Raw genomic sequence first — 15688 nt, 5'->3', positions numbered from 1 at the left:
TTCTTTCTCACTCTCTTTCTCTCAAAGAAATAAAATCTTAAAAAAAAAAAAAAGAAAAGAAAAAAATTCAGAAAGCTGGCTAATTTGGGGTATAATTAGCAGATAAGGGAGTGGGGAATCTAGATGCCTGGGCTCTGTTCCGTGGCCCATCACTAAGTAACTAAGAATCTTGGAGGAAATCAATGTGTTGGGATATCGATGTTGGGATCTGTATCTTCCGGCTCTGTTGTGGACTAAGATGTGATAAGGAAGGTGCTAAAAGGCCTTTGGAAGTGGAGATGGCTTGTAGACCAGCCCTGATGTTCCTTCAGCCACAGGAAGTATTTCTTAGGGGCAGTTTGGCCCAGTTTTGTCTTGTTTTAATTAATGCTGTAATTGTCCAACATAAGAAAAAACAAAGTGAATTATAAACATTTCTCTTATGATGTGTAAAAAAGGGCAGAAAAGAGAGACCAAAAGAAAATTATCTGGTTTGGGGGGGGGGGGCTTTGTTTTTGTTTTTTGTTCTTTGAGAGTAGCTGAGAGGGGCAGAGGAAGAGAGAGAATCTTTAGTAGGTTCCACGTCCAGTGCGGAGCCTATCACAGGGCTGGATCACACAACCCTGAGATCGTGACCTGAGCTGAAATCAAGAGTTGGATCCTCAACCAACTGAGCCACCCAGGAGCCCCCCAAATTACCTGTATTCCTATCATTCAAATCCAACATTTGATATCTTATATTCCCTTGATCTGAAGAGAAGTTGATATAAATGTCTTCTATGATAACTAACAGATTCACCTTTTTGGGCTCCTTTTCAGGAAACTGAACTGCAGATGAAGAGAGTGTTTTATTTAATATTAATTTAATTTAATAATATTAAATATTCATTAAATAATTATTTAACACAATTGGTAATAATAATTTCATGTTATTTTATCTTTTTTTTTTTTAAAGAGGGGGCTGAAAACAAAGGTGTTATGAGCCTGTTCTTTTTTTTTTTTCCAAAGATTTTATTTATTTATTTGACAGAGAGAGGGAGATCACAAGTAGGCAGAGAGGCAGGCAGAGACTGAAGGGGAAGCAGGCTCCCTGCCAAGCAGAAAGTCCAATGTGGGGCTCGATCCCAGGACCCTGAGACCATGACCTGAGCTGAAGGCAGTGGCTTAACCCACTAAACCACCCAAGCGTCCCTTATTTTATCATTATTATTATGAATGACTAACCAGGGCCAAATGAGGGTGACACTCTTTATGCCAGCATCACTTCTAACTTTGTGTATAAAATTGAGGCAAACCTGGTCCTTTTTGAAATTACATGTAAAAGTGAGTGAGGACTAGAAAGTAACAGATAAAAATAATAAACTACTTTTAAAATTTTTATTTGATGCTGCTAAGTTATCTTATTTGATAAAATAAAATGAAAATCACTTGCAAGGATGAAGGAATACCCTAGGATCGTTTTCCAAGGCAGGGTGAGGTATCTAGTACACAGTACTAGTTAAGCCTATTGGCTCTGACGTCAGACAGGCCGAAATCCTGGCTCCTCCCAAATAATAAGGATAATAGTGGGAGCCAAACTCTTATAATAAATCATTTAATATATATGTACATATATATCCTATTGTCTCTGTTTCTCTGGAGAGCTCTAATGCAACATGTCAAGTCCCTAGGACAATGTCTAGCACATACCAAGCACACAATAAATCTTGTTAAGATACATCATGTTGAATCAAACACGATGAGGTTAATTCTGTGTTGGGCTCCCTTAGAAGATCTTTGGTAGCAAGTATACAGAGCAGAAACTGTTGCTAGGACTGAGAAGAGGAGTACCCTTGCTGGCAAGAACTAAAAGCAACAACGAATGCCAGAAATTTCTCAAGTTCAGAAGCTATGCCACTGAAGTTGTGGTTCCAGCCTCTCCCTCTCTTATCTACACAGCACACCATTGCTAGAACGTTCTAAAGTGCCTTTTAAAATGCTACTAGCTAAGGGTGCTAGGGTAGCTCAGTTGGTTGAAATGCTACCAGCTCAGTGAGGGTGAACGCATTCATTGACCCCATGAGTATTTATTGAGGCACTGGGCCTGATCCTGGGGATAAAACAGTGAGTGAAATACCACATCCTTGTCCAGGGAGTGTAGAGCCTAGTGAGGGAGCCAGACACCCACACATACAGACACCTCTCCGGGCTTAAACTGATACAGCAACAAAAAATAACTTGGTGCTGTGAAGGGGATCACTGAGGAGACCCTAATTCAGAAAGATTTCCTGAAACTCCCACTACTTTGTACCCTCCTCACCCCAGGGCACCAGTCTGATTTAGGTTCGATGGATTTTTTTATTTTTTTATTTTTATTTTATTTTATTTTATTTTTTGTCTTATAGATACTAGAGGCAGTCAGTCACAAAAGGGAGGTCTCTGAGAGTGGAGGAACCTAAGGCTCCAGGACATGACACCATTTGTCCCAAATTACCCACCTCAGGCATGGAGGGACCTGGATTTGAACGCGAATCCCTCTTCTTCCTCCTTCTCGCTCCCCTCATTCTCTCCCTTTCTCCACCTCCCCCAGCATCACTGGGGGGGCACCCACTCAGCCTTTGCCCATGCTGTTCCTGGATGTTCCCCTTCTCGCTGCTGCTCAGCTAACCCCCTCTGTGTGGTCTAACCCTAAGTGCAATGGGAGAGGAAAGAAGGGGGGTGGCGGCACAAGCTGAAGGCGGTAAGGAATGCACGGGGGTCTATGTTGGACCTTGAAGGTTGTGTGGGATGTAGGATTTAGCTAAGAGAAATGTGGACAAAGAGGGCCTGGATTTGGGGAGCAGTGGAAGAGGTTATATGTGCTGTCAGTGACCAACACGAAGCCATTTGAGTGGTCTGGGAGAACTGTGGAAGGTGGGATATTAACGCAGCGATATTATCATGGAAAAAAACAGACAACATGCCTGCCCTCAAGGAATTCTCTATTAACTGGAAATGCATTAGAAAAAAAAAATCTCTTTAATAACTCCTCATGCCCTGGCACAATCCTGGGCACTGCATAGTTTCCAAAGTTCAATACCAGACTGACGGGCTAAAATTCTTTTGAACTCAGTAGAGAGCCGACTCCAAACCTTTCCATCTGCTGACTCCTTCTTTGTACACGAAGACCACATTTTCCATTTGCCTTAAAACAGCTTAACATTTTTGCTGCATTACTGAGGCCACTTTAATTTATCACTTTGTTTTAAAGAACCACACCATCCAAAAATAGCACAAAATTACTCATTCTGTTCGAGGGTAGATGGTACGTACTGTAACCTTCACAGGAGGCGTGTAATCTCTTATTGATCGGACCAGTGTGAATACAGTCCCGATTATCTGTGCATTCTAATGGTCTCAAATGGGAGCTGCTCAGTGTTTGTGAAGCAGGTTACTTGTCCCCCCCCCCACCCCCGCCCAGAGCCACTGAAGGATGGCTGAGCAGCCGCAGAAAGAAGCTGCACGACTGGGTTCTGAATTCCTCCCTTATCCAGGCCCAGGCAGGCTCAGATATTTTAGAAAGAGTTGACTTACCAAACTTTCTCTCCCCCAGCTCTTCATAATGTTATTTCGTGTCTTTATTTCTCAAACGTTTAGTTTTACATTGGATTTCATATTTTAAGCACAGAAGAAAATGGTTTAGGATTTCATTGGAGCCTGGGCAGATCATTTAAAGGGAGAATTTTTTGAAAAATAGGAGTCAGGGCTGGGCTTTCCAGAAATTTTGTTGGGGTTACTTGTGATTGTTCTTATTTTTATAGCAATTATAGTTTCCTCTCCCCACCACTTGCCTTGTGTCCTCCCTATCCTCCCTCACCCCCCGCCAGAACAAAAGAGGGCTCCTTTTGAGTGCTCTGTCATGAAAAATCACCATAATGGAATATATATGAGGATTAGGAATAGAAATGTCAGGCCTTATTAAGTCTCAGTAGTCAAACTCTTGTGTTTCCCATTAGGGCTCCAGTGTTTGAGATCTTCCAGAGAGGAAGAATTCTGCCTGTCCCATAGGAAACGCTGCCCCTCCCCCAGACTTAGCAGAACCTTGCCTGGGGTCAGTCCTTATTGGAAGCCTGCAGTGTTTTCCACTTTTGTTGACTTTTAGAAAATTCTATTTCAGAGGAGACCTTTGGGAGCTTCGTGTAATCAAATTCTGTCAAGGAGGGGAAAGTCTAGCTGTTAGTATATTATTAAATGCCCTGTATAACCACAGAATCTGGGCATTCATAATCTCTCTCCCCAAGGAGCTCAGAGAGCTTTGGAAACATTACTTTCTTTTATTCAACCTCACAAGGGACATGAAGATAAGGGGGGGGGGCAGGCTTTTTAAGCAATCCTCCCAGCATGCTCAGCTGTCTTAGTCCCATATTCCTTATTTCTATTCTGGGCTTCTATAACTCAGGAGAAATGCGGACCAAGGTAGAGCCACCAGAGAAATGAACGACGAAGGTAGAGCCACCAGAATGGGGGCAATCGTCAGTGTTTGGAGGCACTTTTGCACTTGGAGCAAAGCAATGATCTTGTTCTTGAGTGGACTTGTAAGTCCACTTGTGAGGGAGGAAAGGAGGTGCCTTCTTTACTGCCTGGGAATTAGCAGATGACTTCAGGAGCCCAGAAATGAGCCATTGGCCCAGGATATACCTTGCTCAAAAGGCAAGCTCCCCCACCTTCTGCTGCTAAGGAGAGCTTCTGACACATCTCCCTGGCCATCTTCCACTTTAGAGAATGATTGTGCTTATCAGCATAGACCCACCTTCCTGTGGGCTGCCAAGAAGTATCTGGGTTAGTGGGAGTTTCTAGCTGTAGGAGCCGCCAGCCCAGGATGTGAACTATGGTGACTCCGTATTGAACTTTGTGGTCAGAGTGACCACGCGCACTCTCTCAGGGGAAGAGTCCCTGATGTCAGACCAGTCTCTAGGCAAAAAGTAAACCAAGGGGCATCTCTTCCCTTCGGGCATCTAGATTCCTCTGGAGTATAGATGGAAATAGTTGGAAACCTTAACACACATTCACATCTCTTCCTCATCTACAACTTACTTTGCTCAGTCGGCTTTACAGAAAAGTCTGAATGAAATTATTCTTGGTAAGGTTCTGTTGCTTCTCCCAGGGGTATTTGCATCTGTAAAAGAGCCAAACTTGAGGTCAAAGAGTAAAACTAATATAGAGGAGGTATTAGAAAGTAAGGGAAGCATTTTAGCCATAGTACATCCCTCCCCTAGACAAAGATTCTCCCAGAAGCGTGGCAGATGCCTACTCTCCCTTCTCAAAGATGTGGGACAGGGGCACCTGGGTGGCTCAGTGGGTTAAAGCCTCTGCCTTCAGCTCAGGTCATGATCTCAGGGTCCTGGGATCAAACCCCGCATCGGGCTCTCTGCTTGGTAGGAAGCCTGCTTCCCTCTCTCTCTCTGCTTGCTTCTCTGCCTACTTGTGATCTCTGTCTGTCCAATAAATAAATAAAATCTTTTTAAAAAAAAAATGTGGGACATACAAGAGAGCAGCAAGGAGCGTGGAGATTAATCACGGCTTTACCAGCTGAGTGACTCAGCCCTGACCCCTCCCGCTTCTGGACATCGGTCTGCGTCTCTGAAGAATGAAGGACAGAAGGAAGACCCAGTCCACACCATTCCTTCCACCATCTCCTCTCCTCCTGCCTCTTCCTCCCCCTCACTGTTGGGGGCCCTGAACTGATAACAGCGCTTACTCCAGGCCAGCTGTGTAAGCCGAAGCGGGAAATCAGGGCCTATCGCGAGTCACCCCCAGAAGTTCTGTGTAGGTTGAATAGGGAGCAGCAATCTGGTGGAAGGGTGGAGCGGGCAGGCGCGTGCTCTACATAGTACGGTGCCCTCCCCACCTCCACCCAAGCCGCTCTTCGGCTCTAAGGCTTACCAGCTCTCATGCGTCCTTCGGCTCTAACACTTATCTTATCCCCAAGATACCATACAGCCTAGAGTTTTAGGATTCAAAATGTCAGCCTCAACTCTGGAATCTGACCTAGTGGCTACTTCAGACGGAACGTCTCTCCAGCCCTTCTGTGCTTTTTTTTTTTTTTTTTTTAAGATTTTACTTGTTTATTTGAGAAAGAGATCACAGGCAGGGGAGAGGCAGAGAGAAAGAGAGAGAGAGAGACTCCCCGCTGAGCAAGGAGCCCTATGCGGGGCTCTATCCAAGGACCCAGGGATCATAACCTGAGCCCAAGGCAGCCGCTTAACCATGTTGAGCCACCCAGGCTCCCCCTTCCGTGCTATCTGCCTTCCGTCTTTTCCTGCTCTGCCCTCCGACGTCAAACAGGCTGGAGAAAGGCAGGCCCCTTTCCGCCGCAGCTGTGAGCCCGCTGGGGCCTCCTGTCGTAAGAAGCTGGGAGCGTGGTGCCGGAAAGCCCTTCAGATCCCCGCAGGCCCGGCAGAGGCACGAGGCCGGGCAGGGTTGCAGCTGGAAAGGGAGTAACAACCGGTTCTATCAGAGCAACTTGCATGAGAGCCGACCGGCCGGGCATGAGCACCAACGCTAACACAAATTAAACAGAGTCACTGCAGAACCGGTATTGCTCTTTTTCAGTCCGTGGGAGCCTCCTGCCAAGATCAGAGCGATCACCATGGATGTGATGAGTGTGGGCAAGCCAGAAAAGGGACCGGCCCGCGCCGGCGACACGTGTTATTTTAACCTTCTGCAAGGCTATTCTTAGTCTGTACACCTTGTTCTATCTCAGATGCGATCCAGATGGTTCACAACCTAATGGTGTTGCTTCAACAGAGATTTGTAGGTAACCAGACCAAGCGTACACTACGTCAGGAGCTGCTCACCTGGGGGCCCTGTGGTTCAGGTCACCGGCGTGTCCCCGGGCAACGCGCTAATCAAGGTGCTGGAAGCTGAGGACACACGGTGAACTCCTTCTCTCCCCTCATGGGCCAGGTGCACAGGCAGGTAACTTTAAAGTGATCCCAGACGCAGAAAGAGCCAAAGGAGCCGGGAGGAGGGGCCGCTGACTTGGCGTGGCGGTGGGGGCGGGGCCTTGGAAGACAGATGTGAGGCGAGGCTTACCGGTTGAGAGGAGTTCCCCAGGTGAGAGGGAGGAAGGGAGGGCATTCCCAGCAGGGGGAGCTCTCCTGTTGTGCATTGCGTGGAACTCCCGTGGGGGTGGCAAAGGAAGCCAGCAAAGGGGAAGAAAAACGATTGCCTACTCTGCCTTATCTATTCTTCTCACCCGGCTCTGATTCCTGAAGAGAGAGAGGACACACTGAGGGATGGTTTTGAGCCGCTTAAAGGAGGTTGGATGATGTTGGAGTGCTGTTTCTAGTTAGGAAGAAAACCAACAAAAATCCAACCTGCAAACAGGAATGTCCATGCATAGGGAAATAGTGAAACAAATATGGTACACCCATCTATGTTATGGGCAGTCTGTAGTCATTAAAAAAAAAAAAAAAAGATCTACATGTGCAAACACAAAGAGATATCTGAGAAACACTGTTAATTTAAAAAAGCAAGTAAAAGAAAAATATGTATAATTATAATAGGTTCCCATTTATGTAGAGATATGTATTTTTTTGCATTTATGTATTTTCTGTGCATTTACACATACAAACACATAGAAGATACTATGTGATTACACATACAAACACTAGAAGATACTCAGCTTCTGGGGAGGGAGGTGGGTTAGAGGAAGGCAAAGAAAAAGAAACTTTAACTTTTATTTAATTCACTTCCATGTTATTTACATTCTTTTTAAAAAGATTTTATTTATTTATTTCACAGATAGAGATCACAAGTAGGTAGAGAGGCAGGCAGAGAGGAGGAAGCAGGCTCCCTGCTGAGCAGAGAGCCCGATGCGATGTGGGGCTCAATCCTAGAATCCCGGGATCATGACCTGAGCAGAGGCTTTAACCCACTGAGCCACCCAGGTGCCCCCATATTATTTACATTTTTACAAGAGCATGTATTACTTGGGTAATTTTTTTTTCCTCCCAGTGGGAGAAAAGGCACTGGATTGAAAGACAGAGATCCTCCAAGAAGTTGTAGAGAGTGGTCTTTGCTCCTTCCCTTCACTCCCCGCAATCATCTAAATTCAGGAGAAACTGAGATGCCCCAGAAGCTCCCCTCTCCCCTCCTGGCCATCAAAAATAATGCCAGCACAGAGAACCAGAGGAAAGTAGTATACTAGGAGTACTGGATTTGTTTGTGGGCTTCCCTATTGTTAGAAACAGATGGTTTATTTGATTTACTCTCGGGAGTTATTTTTCTGGTGGTAAGTAATTCAAGGGATCTTTTGTGATCACCTGTGAATAAATAAAACAGTGATATTGCAATTAAAATAAAATAAATTAAATTAATTAAAATAAATCATTAAAGTCAACTTTAATGCTGACATAAGGAATATAATCTAAATTCTAACGTGCATTTAAATTATAACGTTGTGTCAGAGGCTATTGGACCTAGGGATAATATTTTCTAAAATGTCTTCTCTTACCCAGTTCCCCACCCCACCCATCCATCCATGATTTCATTTGATCAACCACAAAACAGAAGTATCAAGCTCGAACAATGCTTCAATGATACCCTGTTAGAGCCTGTTCCACCAACACCACATGGGCTTGGGGGGGCGGTCATCTACCTCTTTAGAGTCTCCTATGTCAAATAAACTCCAATAAACCATGAGGGGTCCCTGATTACCTACAAGATTCCTTTCTCGGACTTCTGGTTCAAGTCTGATCTAGAAAGAGCTCCTGGCCTTCTTAACCCTCAACTTGCCAGGGATAGAAAATGACCATAAGTAATAGAACTTTATTCTGCCTCTAGGAATGAGAGGCTGTAGGGTTTGAGGGCTCTGCCCATTGTTTAGTTCTGGAGGAAAGGTCACTTAACCTGCTTAAGCCCCCATTTCCTCGCATCTGCACAGAGTCTAGGCCAGAGAATGTGTTTAAGTTGTATGTACCCCTGGCAGTGGGGGGCGGGAGCTGTGAGATTACAGAAGATTTTATTTTTGAGTAGAGCTTGGCTGTCACACCCCAAAGCAAAGCAGCCCACAGAAAACTATTTTCTTTTATATAAATATTCCCACAGTGAAAAACTAGAGGTAAGAATGTTTTCCCTCATAAGCTTATAGATCCCCAAGGCCAAAGCTGTCTAAGTCAGAGGTTTGTAACTGGGATCCTAGAACACAATTCAGAGGGCTCATGTTTAGTTAGAGCAGGGAATAAAAATCTGTCTTTATCTTTACTAACCTCTTTCAGAAATTTAGTAACTTTTCTCTTTTAACTGTGATCACAAACCACAGTAGTATTATCAGTCAGGACCTGTGATTTAGTCACCAATAGAAATCACAGATAATTTTATAGAACATGACAGTTGTCCCACATATCTCAATTTATTTGCTTTCATCTCTACTCCCAAATTATGGTAGCTATTCAACCTGCAATTAGACCTAGTTAGTTAATACTTAATAAAGAGGCACACATGTTATTATATCACAGATTTAAAAGAATATCCCAATAACTATATTTCAGGATAGTCAGATTTCTTTATAACCCAATGTGTATTTTTTTTTAAACTTTTATTTAAAGACCTGAGAGGGGTCCATTAACTTTGCTAGACTGCCAAAGGGATCTACGCCCAATAAAGGTTAAGAACCCCTGCTCTAAGTGGGGTTAGAGTGGGGTTTGTAAATGTTCCTAAAGGTCTGTGTCAATGTCACTTTATTTACACATTCCTGAGATTCAGCCTCTAGCTCATTGAGCTCTTCCTAACCAAATATGCTGAGGAAGAAGCTGCATCTGTGTAAACATCATCCAGCTAAAGTGTCAGGTTTCCTCCTCTTCTTCACAGTTGTTTGCAGCCAACAGCTAAAGGCATTAGAAGGATCAAATATCCTGTATGGCTGGATGAAGAGAGAGGAACTTCTATGGAATTACAACCCAGGCATTTTGGTTGAACCCTGTGAACTTGTTTGCTTTGCTTAGAGTTAAGTGCAACGATGAAGTGTTCTGAAAATGAAAGAAGTCACAAACCTATAAGTTGTTGGTTTGATTCTCTCCATGGGCATTAGGGCATCACCTAATACCTGCCTAACACTTTGATTATGAACAGTCTTGATTGGGTACAACAGATGGCTTTCGCCCTGATCTCATCAAGGTACCATTGAGTTAGAAGGGTTCTGAGGCCATCTCCAGGCTTACAGAGGGAAAAGGTGCTGTGGTTGCTTGCTGATGGTTGCCATGGTGAGGGGATGTAGCTATGTGCATGTCCTGTGATTATCCTCAGTCTAGTCCGAACTGGTACCAATGGTCATCTTTACTTGAGACCCAGATAGAAATACATTCTTGACCATTCCTTTGGTGTCCCTTCTCTGTGCTGAAGAGAAAGGGGAACCTCAGTACTTGCAACTATTTTGCCAACTAGTTGATTTAACACCATGACATTGTAGAAAACTGCCTGGGATGCCCCAAAATAATATAGCACAATTGATAAGGGGAATTTATTTAAAATAACTTGATCAAAGAAAATGTGATTTCTGTGCTTCCCTCCCATTTATTGATATCATAAAGTTTGATCTCATGACTTTGGTTCAGAAACAATTCTTCAAACCTGATGCTTACTGATTCATTTTCCTTGGCTTTGCTTCTCTTGTAGGCCATGATAGGCAGGGTTTAAGCTGTCTTGCATTTACAGAGTGCTCTGTCTTTTACAAAACAGTTTTTATTTTTACACTCTCTCCGGAGGCATCTCTCAACAGGCAGGAAAGCTCAATTGTTATCACTATTCCCATTTTACAGATAAAGAAACAGGGGCTCCAAGAAGTCAGGTGACTTACCCAGGATCTTACTCTCAGTTCAGTGCTCTCTCAGCCATAAGATATTGCCTTCCAGGGTCTGCTTGTTTATATCATATTCTTCTAAAGAAAGGAAATACTTTTTTTGTTTGTTTGTTTCAGTGGGGGAGGGGAAGAGGGAGAATGAGAGAGAGAATCCCAAGTAGGATCCACACCCAGACAGAACCTGATGCAGGGCTCGATCTCATCATCCCAAGATCGTGATCTGAACCAAAATCAAGAGTTGGTCTCCTTACTGACTGAGCCACCCAGGGGCCCCAAAGAAATCTTCCTAAAAGAAAATGAAAACAAACCAATATTCTTATATGATCAAAATGCACTGTCATCCACCTATCAGCTCTTCTCATGTTGGCCAAGCTAGAGGTGACGTTTCTGGTTTTCTTCTCTTTCCTCCTATTTTAGCAGGATTTAAAGTATCTGCTTAACCATTTACACTTCATCCTTCCACCAGTCCGAGTTAGTAAGAACACGGTTTGTTCAAGCACAGGGAGTCTGCAGAAGGGTTCTTTTTAGGATCTCAAATCAAATGATCCAGTCCAGGTTTTGTAAATACATTTTCTTACAAGCGCCACTTCTGATGCCAGAGGCAGATGCAGGTGTTGGAAGTTTATCTTAGGACACACTAGGAAGTGAGCAAGCAGAGGAAACCATCTTGACAGAGATGAAGACAAGCTTTGTGGAGCACCGAAATGTTCCTCTAGAGACTGCAGTAACCCCAGTGGCTCAAAGCAGTGTGGTAGCCAGAATTTCTCTGCCTCTGCTTTTGTGCCATAATCAACTGCCAAATCCCCAGCTACCAAATCTCACAACTTCTACTGCTTGCTTCATGGCTCTGCTCACCACCTTTTGTGTGCTGGCGTCCGTCTCTACACCTTGGCGTCCGTCTCTACACGTCTCTACGTCCTAAGCCTATGTCTTTCTGGGAACTCCAAGGACCAGAAATCAACTTCTTCGGTAGTTCAAACAGAACCCTCCTAGAGAAGGTTATTATTGGGTTTTTTTAGGTCCCTTGTGTGTCCCTGCACCAGTTAGTGAAGGTAGAGGGATGGGAGATACACATATCGCCAGGGATTTAGAGTCCTATCTCAGCCACATGTTGTGGGAAGGAGCTCTCCAAGAAAGTGGTGATCCATGAACAACCTGAGGTAATTTTTCTGAAAAGAAAAAAAGTGTCCTTGGCAGGGAATTTGGACTTCATGGCCTGATCTGAATATTTTCCTAAATATAGTTAAATGCTTTCACAATTTCAAGTTTCAATTTCTTCTAGAAAATAAGAATCTATCAGATTGAATGTTAGCTGGTTTTTAAATGAATCTCAAATCTATAGAACACTCATAAGACCTTGGGGTATGTGCAGAAAGGAACAGAACAAAGAAAAACCATTATATACTGTCTATGTCTCCAAAAGAGTCTTTATCTTCTTTAAAAGACTTTACTTGAGAGAGAGAGGGTATGCGCAGAAGGGGCCAAGGGAGAAGCAGACTCCCTGGTTAAGTAGAGAGTCTGACGCCGAGCTCGATCCTAGGACCCCGAGATCATGATCTGAGCCAAAGACAGATGCTTAATTGACTGAGCCACCCAGGTGCCCTTCAAGAGTCTTTTAGTAACAAATAGTACCAGTTGTGTTTCTTCATTTGCAAGCAACAGAAATCAACACTGGCAATCTAAGCAAAGTAAAATGTACTGGGAGAATACTGAAAGGAAACAGGGCATCTCTGGGGAAACAGGAATCTTAGGACTGGTAGGCCTTATAGCAGGACAATATGTCTGAGCACACCACTGCGATCAAAGAGCTCTAGATGCTCATGCAGGTGGTGAAATTATAAAGAAAAGCGAGAAAATCACCTTCATAAAAGTTGGGTTAATAGTAAACTCAAGAAATAAAGATAGGATGGGTTACATAATTTATAGGTCCCCAGGCAAAATGCAGAATGATTCGTTGAAAGATTATAGAATTTCGAGATGACAACTGCAGAACATTAACACAAGCCCCAGACACTTCTAAGCAGGGAGTCCTGTGTGACTGCCCAGCTCACACACCCATGAAGTCGTCCCTGAATGAGGACAAGGGTTTCAGTTGGTGAAGGGCACGGAGGAGGCTCTAGGAGGCAAATAATCATGACCGTAGTCCTACATGGGCACTTGCTTTCAATTCTTTATAAATCTTTTGTGTAGTTTTATGTGCTCTTCTTGAAGTAGTGTTATATTTCACAATTTAAAAAAAAAAAAAAGGACCATACCTCCTGTCCTGTGTTAATTGTACAACATTCAATATACCAGGATAAAGAGTCAGAGTGGCCCAGTGCAGACTGCCATAGAGGAATAGTAATCGAAAAATAATAACAAAAATGAAAAGGCAAACTACACCAAGATGAAGAGACAAAGAAGAATGCTGCGTCGAAGAGCTCAGAGTTCCTGAGCTGTTAGTCCGTGCTTGAGATGCTATCTGAAGTCACTCATTAAGCATTTGTTATCACCCTGTGAAATAGGGCCCCCCCCTTTAGCTTCCAGAGTGGGTTGTGGGTGCTGAACTTGTGACCATGATCTCACACTGTGAGGGAAAGAGAATTCCTTAAAAGGAAAGCGGGATGTTGGGATATAGAATGGTAGTGGGTAGCCAAGAAAGGCCAAAATCCACTACATCAAGTAAGAAGAGAGGGCTTTACTATAGGCTTTTCTGTTCTGCATTTAATAATCATTTGCCCGGGGGGGCCTGGGTGGCTTAAAGCCTCTGCCTTCAGCTCGGGTCATGATCCCAGGGTCCTGGGATTGAGCCCCACATCGAGCTCTCTGCTCCTTGGGGAGCCTGCTTCCCTTCCTCTCTCTCTGCCTGCCTCTCTGCCCACTTGTGATCTCTGTCAAATAAATAAATAAAATGTTAAAAAAAAAAAATCATTTGCTGGTTTCCAAAGTTGGAAAGAGAGAGGAACAAAGTTGAACAATACAGTGACCTTCAAGTTACTATCCTATGTCACTAAGAAAAAAGGGGTAAGAAGGGGAGGAAAATCTCTAAAATACAAAGAAATATACATGAAGTGCTTCATAACTAAAGAAGCAAGTTGTGGGTGAGTCCAGGGTCAGCATTACACATTACATTCCCAAGGTAGCTTCAGCCCTGCAAAGATGGACCCAGAAGCCTAAACCCTGTGCAAGACCATCTCCTCCATAATGTAGGTGCCCTCAAAAGTAACCTGGCCACAGACGTGGTTGCTTTCTTGCCAGCCTGGAACAGCTGAGAGGCAGGCACACTATTCACATTAGGTTCACGGACATGCAAAGCTGCCAAGAGCGGGGCTCACGAAGAGGCAGAAATCTGGAAATGCCATTAGTGACAGATGCAGCCCGGCATGCCTGTCTGTAGAGGCACCAGCTCTGGCCCTTGGGACCGAGGCAGATTCATCTCGGATCCTGACAGCCCCTCAGGGCCGACCTGAGAACAGGGTGAGTGGGTGGCGGGCCACACAGAAGGACCCCATAAAGCCAGGCCAGTTGTTGGTCACAAGGGTTCAAGTCCTTGGAGGCTGTCCAACCTGACTTTGGAATTAGGAATCTGAGATCCACCCTCCACTGTCTCACCTTGGGCAAGTTAATTTACCCCTCCCTGCCTTGTTTCCCAGGTGCAAAATGGGGAAGCCATATTCTGGGCTGGTTAGGATTAAATGAGATGATACAGAGACACTGGCAGTGGTAATTATTGTTAATCGTGTCTATGTAAAATGAGGGAACAAGTGGAAGGATCTCTAAATCTCTTTCTTTCTTTTTTTTTTTTTTTTAAGATTTTATTTGTTTATTTTGACAGAGACACAGTGAGAGAGGGAACAGAAAGAGGAGGAGTGGGAGAGGGAGAGAGAGGCAGGCTTCCCACTGAGCAGGGAACCTGATGCAGGGCTCGGTCCCAGAGTCCTGGGATCCTGACCGGAACTGAAGACAGATGCTTAATGACTGAGCCACCCAGGCACCCCTCTAAGTCCCTTTCTAATAGTGACATTCTGTGATAATCTTAAGGCTAAAGTATTTATGAGTTTGAATTTCTATTAGCAGAAGTAGCTGTTCCGTTGAAGGCACTATCTGTGCGTGAATTTTCACTTCTGTTTTTATGACTGTTAAAATCTCTGGCGATCTTCACACACGGGCTCATGCAAAAGACAACTCTTTTAACCTAACCGCTTGAACATTTATAACCAGTGCGGCCAAATGTTGAACAGGGAGGAAAACTTGGAGACTGAATCTGTCTATTTTTAATCAGTCCTACCTTCTCCAGAGAGTTCGTTCCGGAAGGTAGGAATTGAGGCCCAGAGGGGCACACATCAGTGCGAGGAAGGTCACGTGACAGGAGAATTCTAGATTTAGAAGTTCAACGTGGAGATTACACTTGCTGAAAATATTCTTAATGTATATTTTCGTGGTAAATTGTTAACATTCTTTCCATATTTCCTAACCTCAGCTATTCCCTTTCCTCCACTGTGGTTAAGGGTAAAAATTCAGGAATGGATAACTTTCAGAGAACTGAGGAGACAGGACTTTGCCTGTGGTCAGGAAAAAAAAAATCAAAAAGGGAAATTTCAGTTGCTTCGAAGCTGGTTTGTGAAAAGTCAGCACAGGGGAAAGGCAGTGGGAGGAGGCCTCTCCAGGGGCCCAGTTGAGGCTCCAACTCCCCATTTGTCTTAATTTGGCTTGTGGTTCTGCAGGCCCAGGAAAACACAGACTTGCGCTAATGTAGCCCAGGCAAAATGTTGGAAGGAAGAAAGTTTAGACATTTTGTACAAGCTACAGAAAATAAAAGCAATAAGAGAGGTACTGTAACTTCTCAAGGGCACTAAAAAGAGTCCTCAAATACATCCTCAAAGAAACTGGGCTGTTTATTGTGGTGTCACA

General features: G+C 44.1%; 1 long non-coding RNA gene across 1 annotated transcript in view; it reads right to left on the bottom strand.

Moving 5' to 3' along the window:
• LOC132010144 (uncharacterized) overlaps positions 1-6927 on the bottom strand; it is an 84480-nt gene extending 77553 nt beyond the window's left edge. The window contains exons 1-2 of the long non-coding RNA XR_009402175.1: positions 6795-6927; positions 5032-5113 (exon numbers count right to left, since the gene is read on the bottom strand). This is a non-coding gene — a long non-coding RNA (uncharacterized LOC132010144). The remainder of the gene's footprint in view (positions 1-5031; positions 5114-6794) is intronic.
• Between the last annotated feature and the right edge of the window lie 8761 nt (positions 6928-15688).

Source organism: Mustela nigripes, chromosome 2 (assembly GCF_022355385.1).
Source record: "Mustela nigripes isolate SB6536 chromosome 2, MUSNIG.SB6536, whole genome shotgun sequence".
Taxonomy (NCBI): domain Eukaryota; kingdom Metazoa; phylum Chordata; class Mammalia; order Carnivora; family Mustelidae; genus Mustela; species Mustela nigripes.
This window is presented reverse-complemented; position numbering and strand designations above follow the sequence as displayed.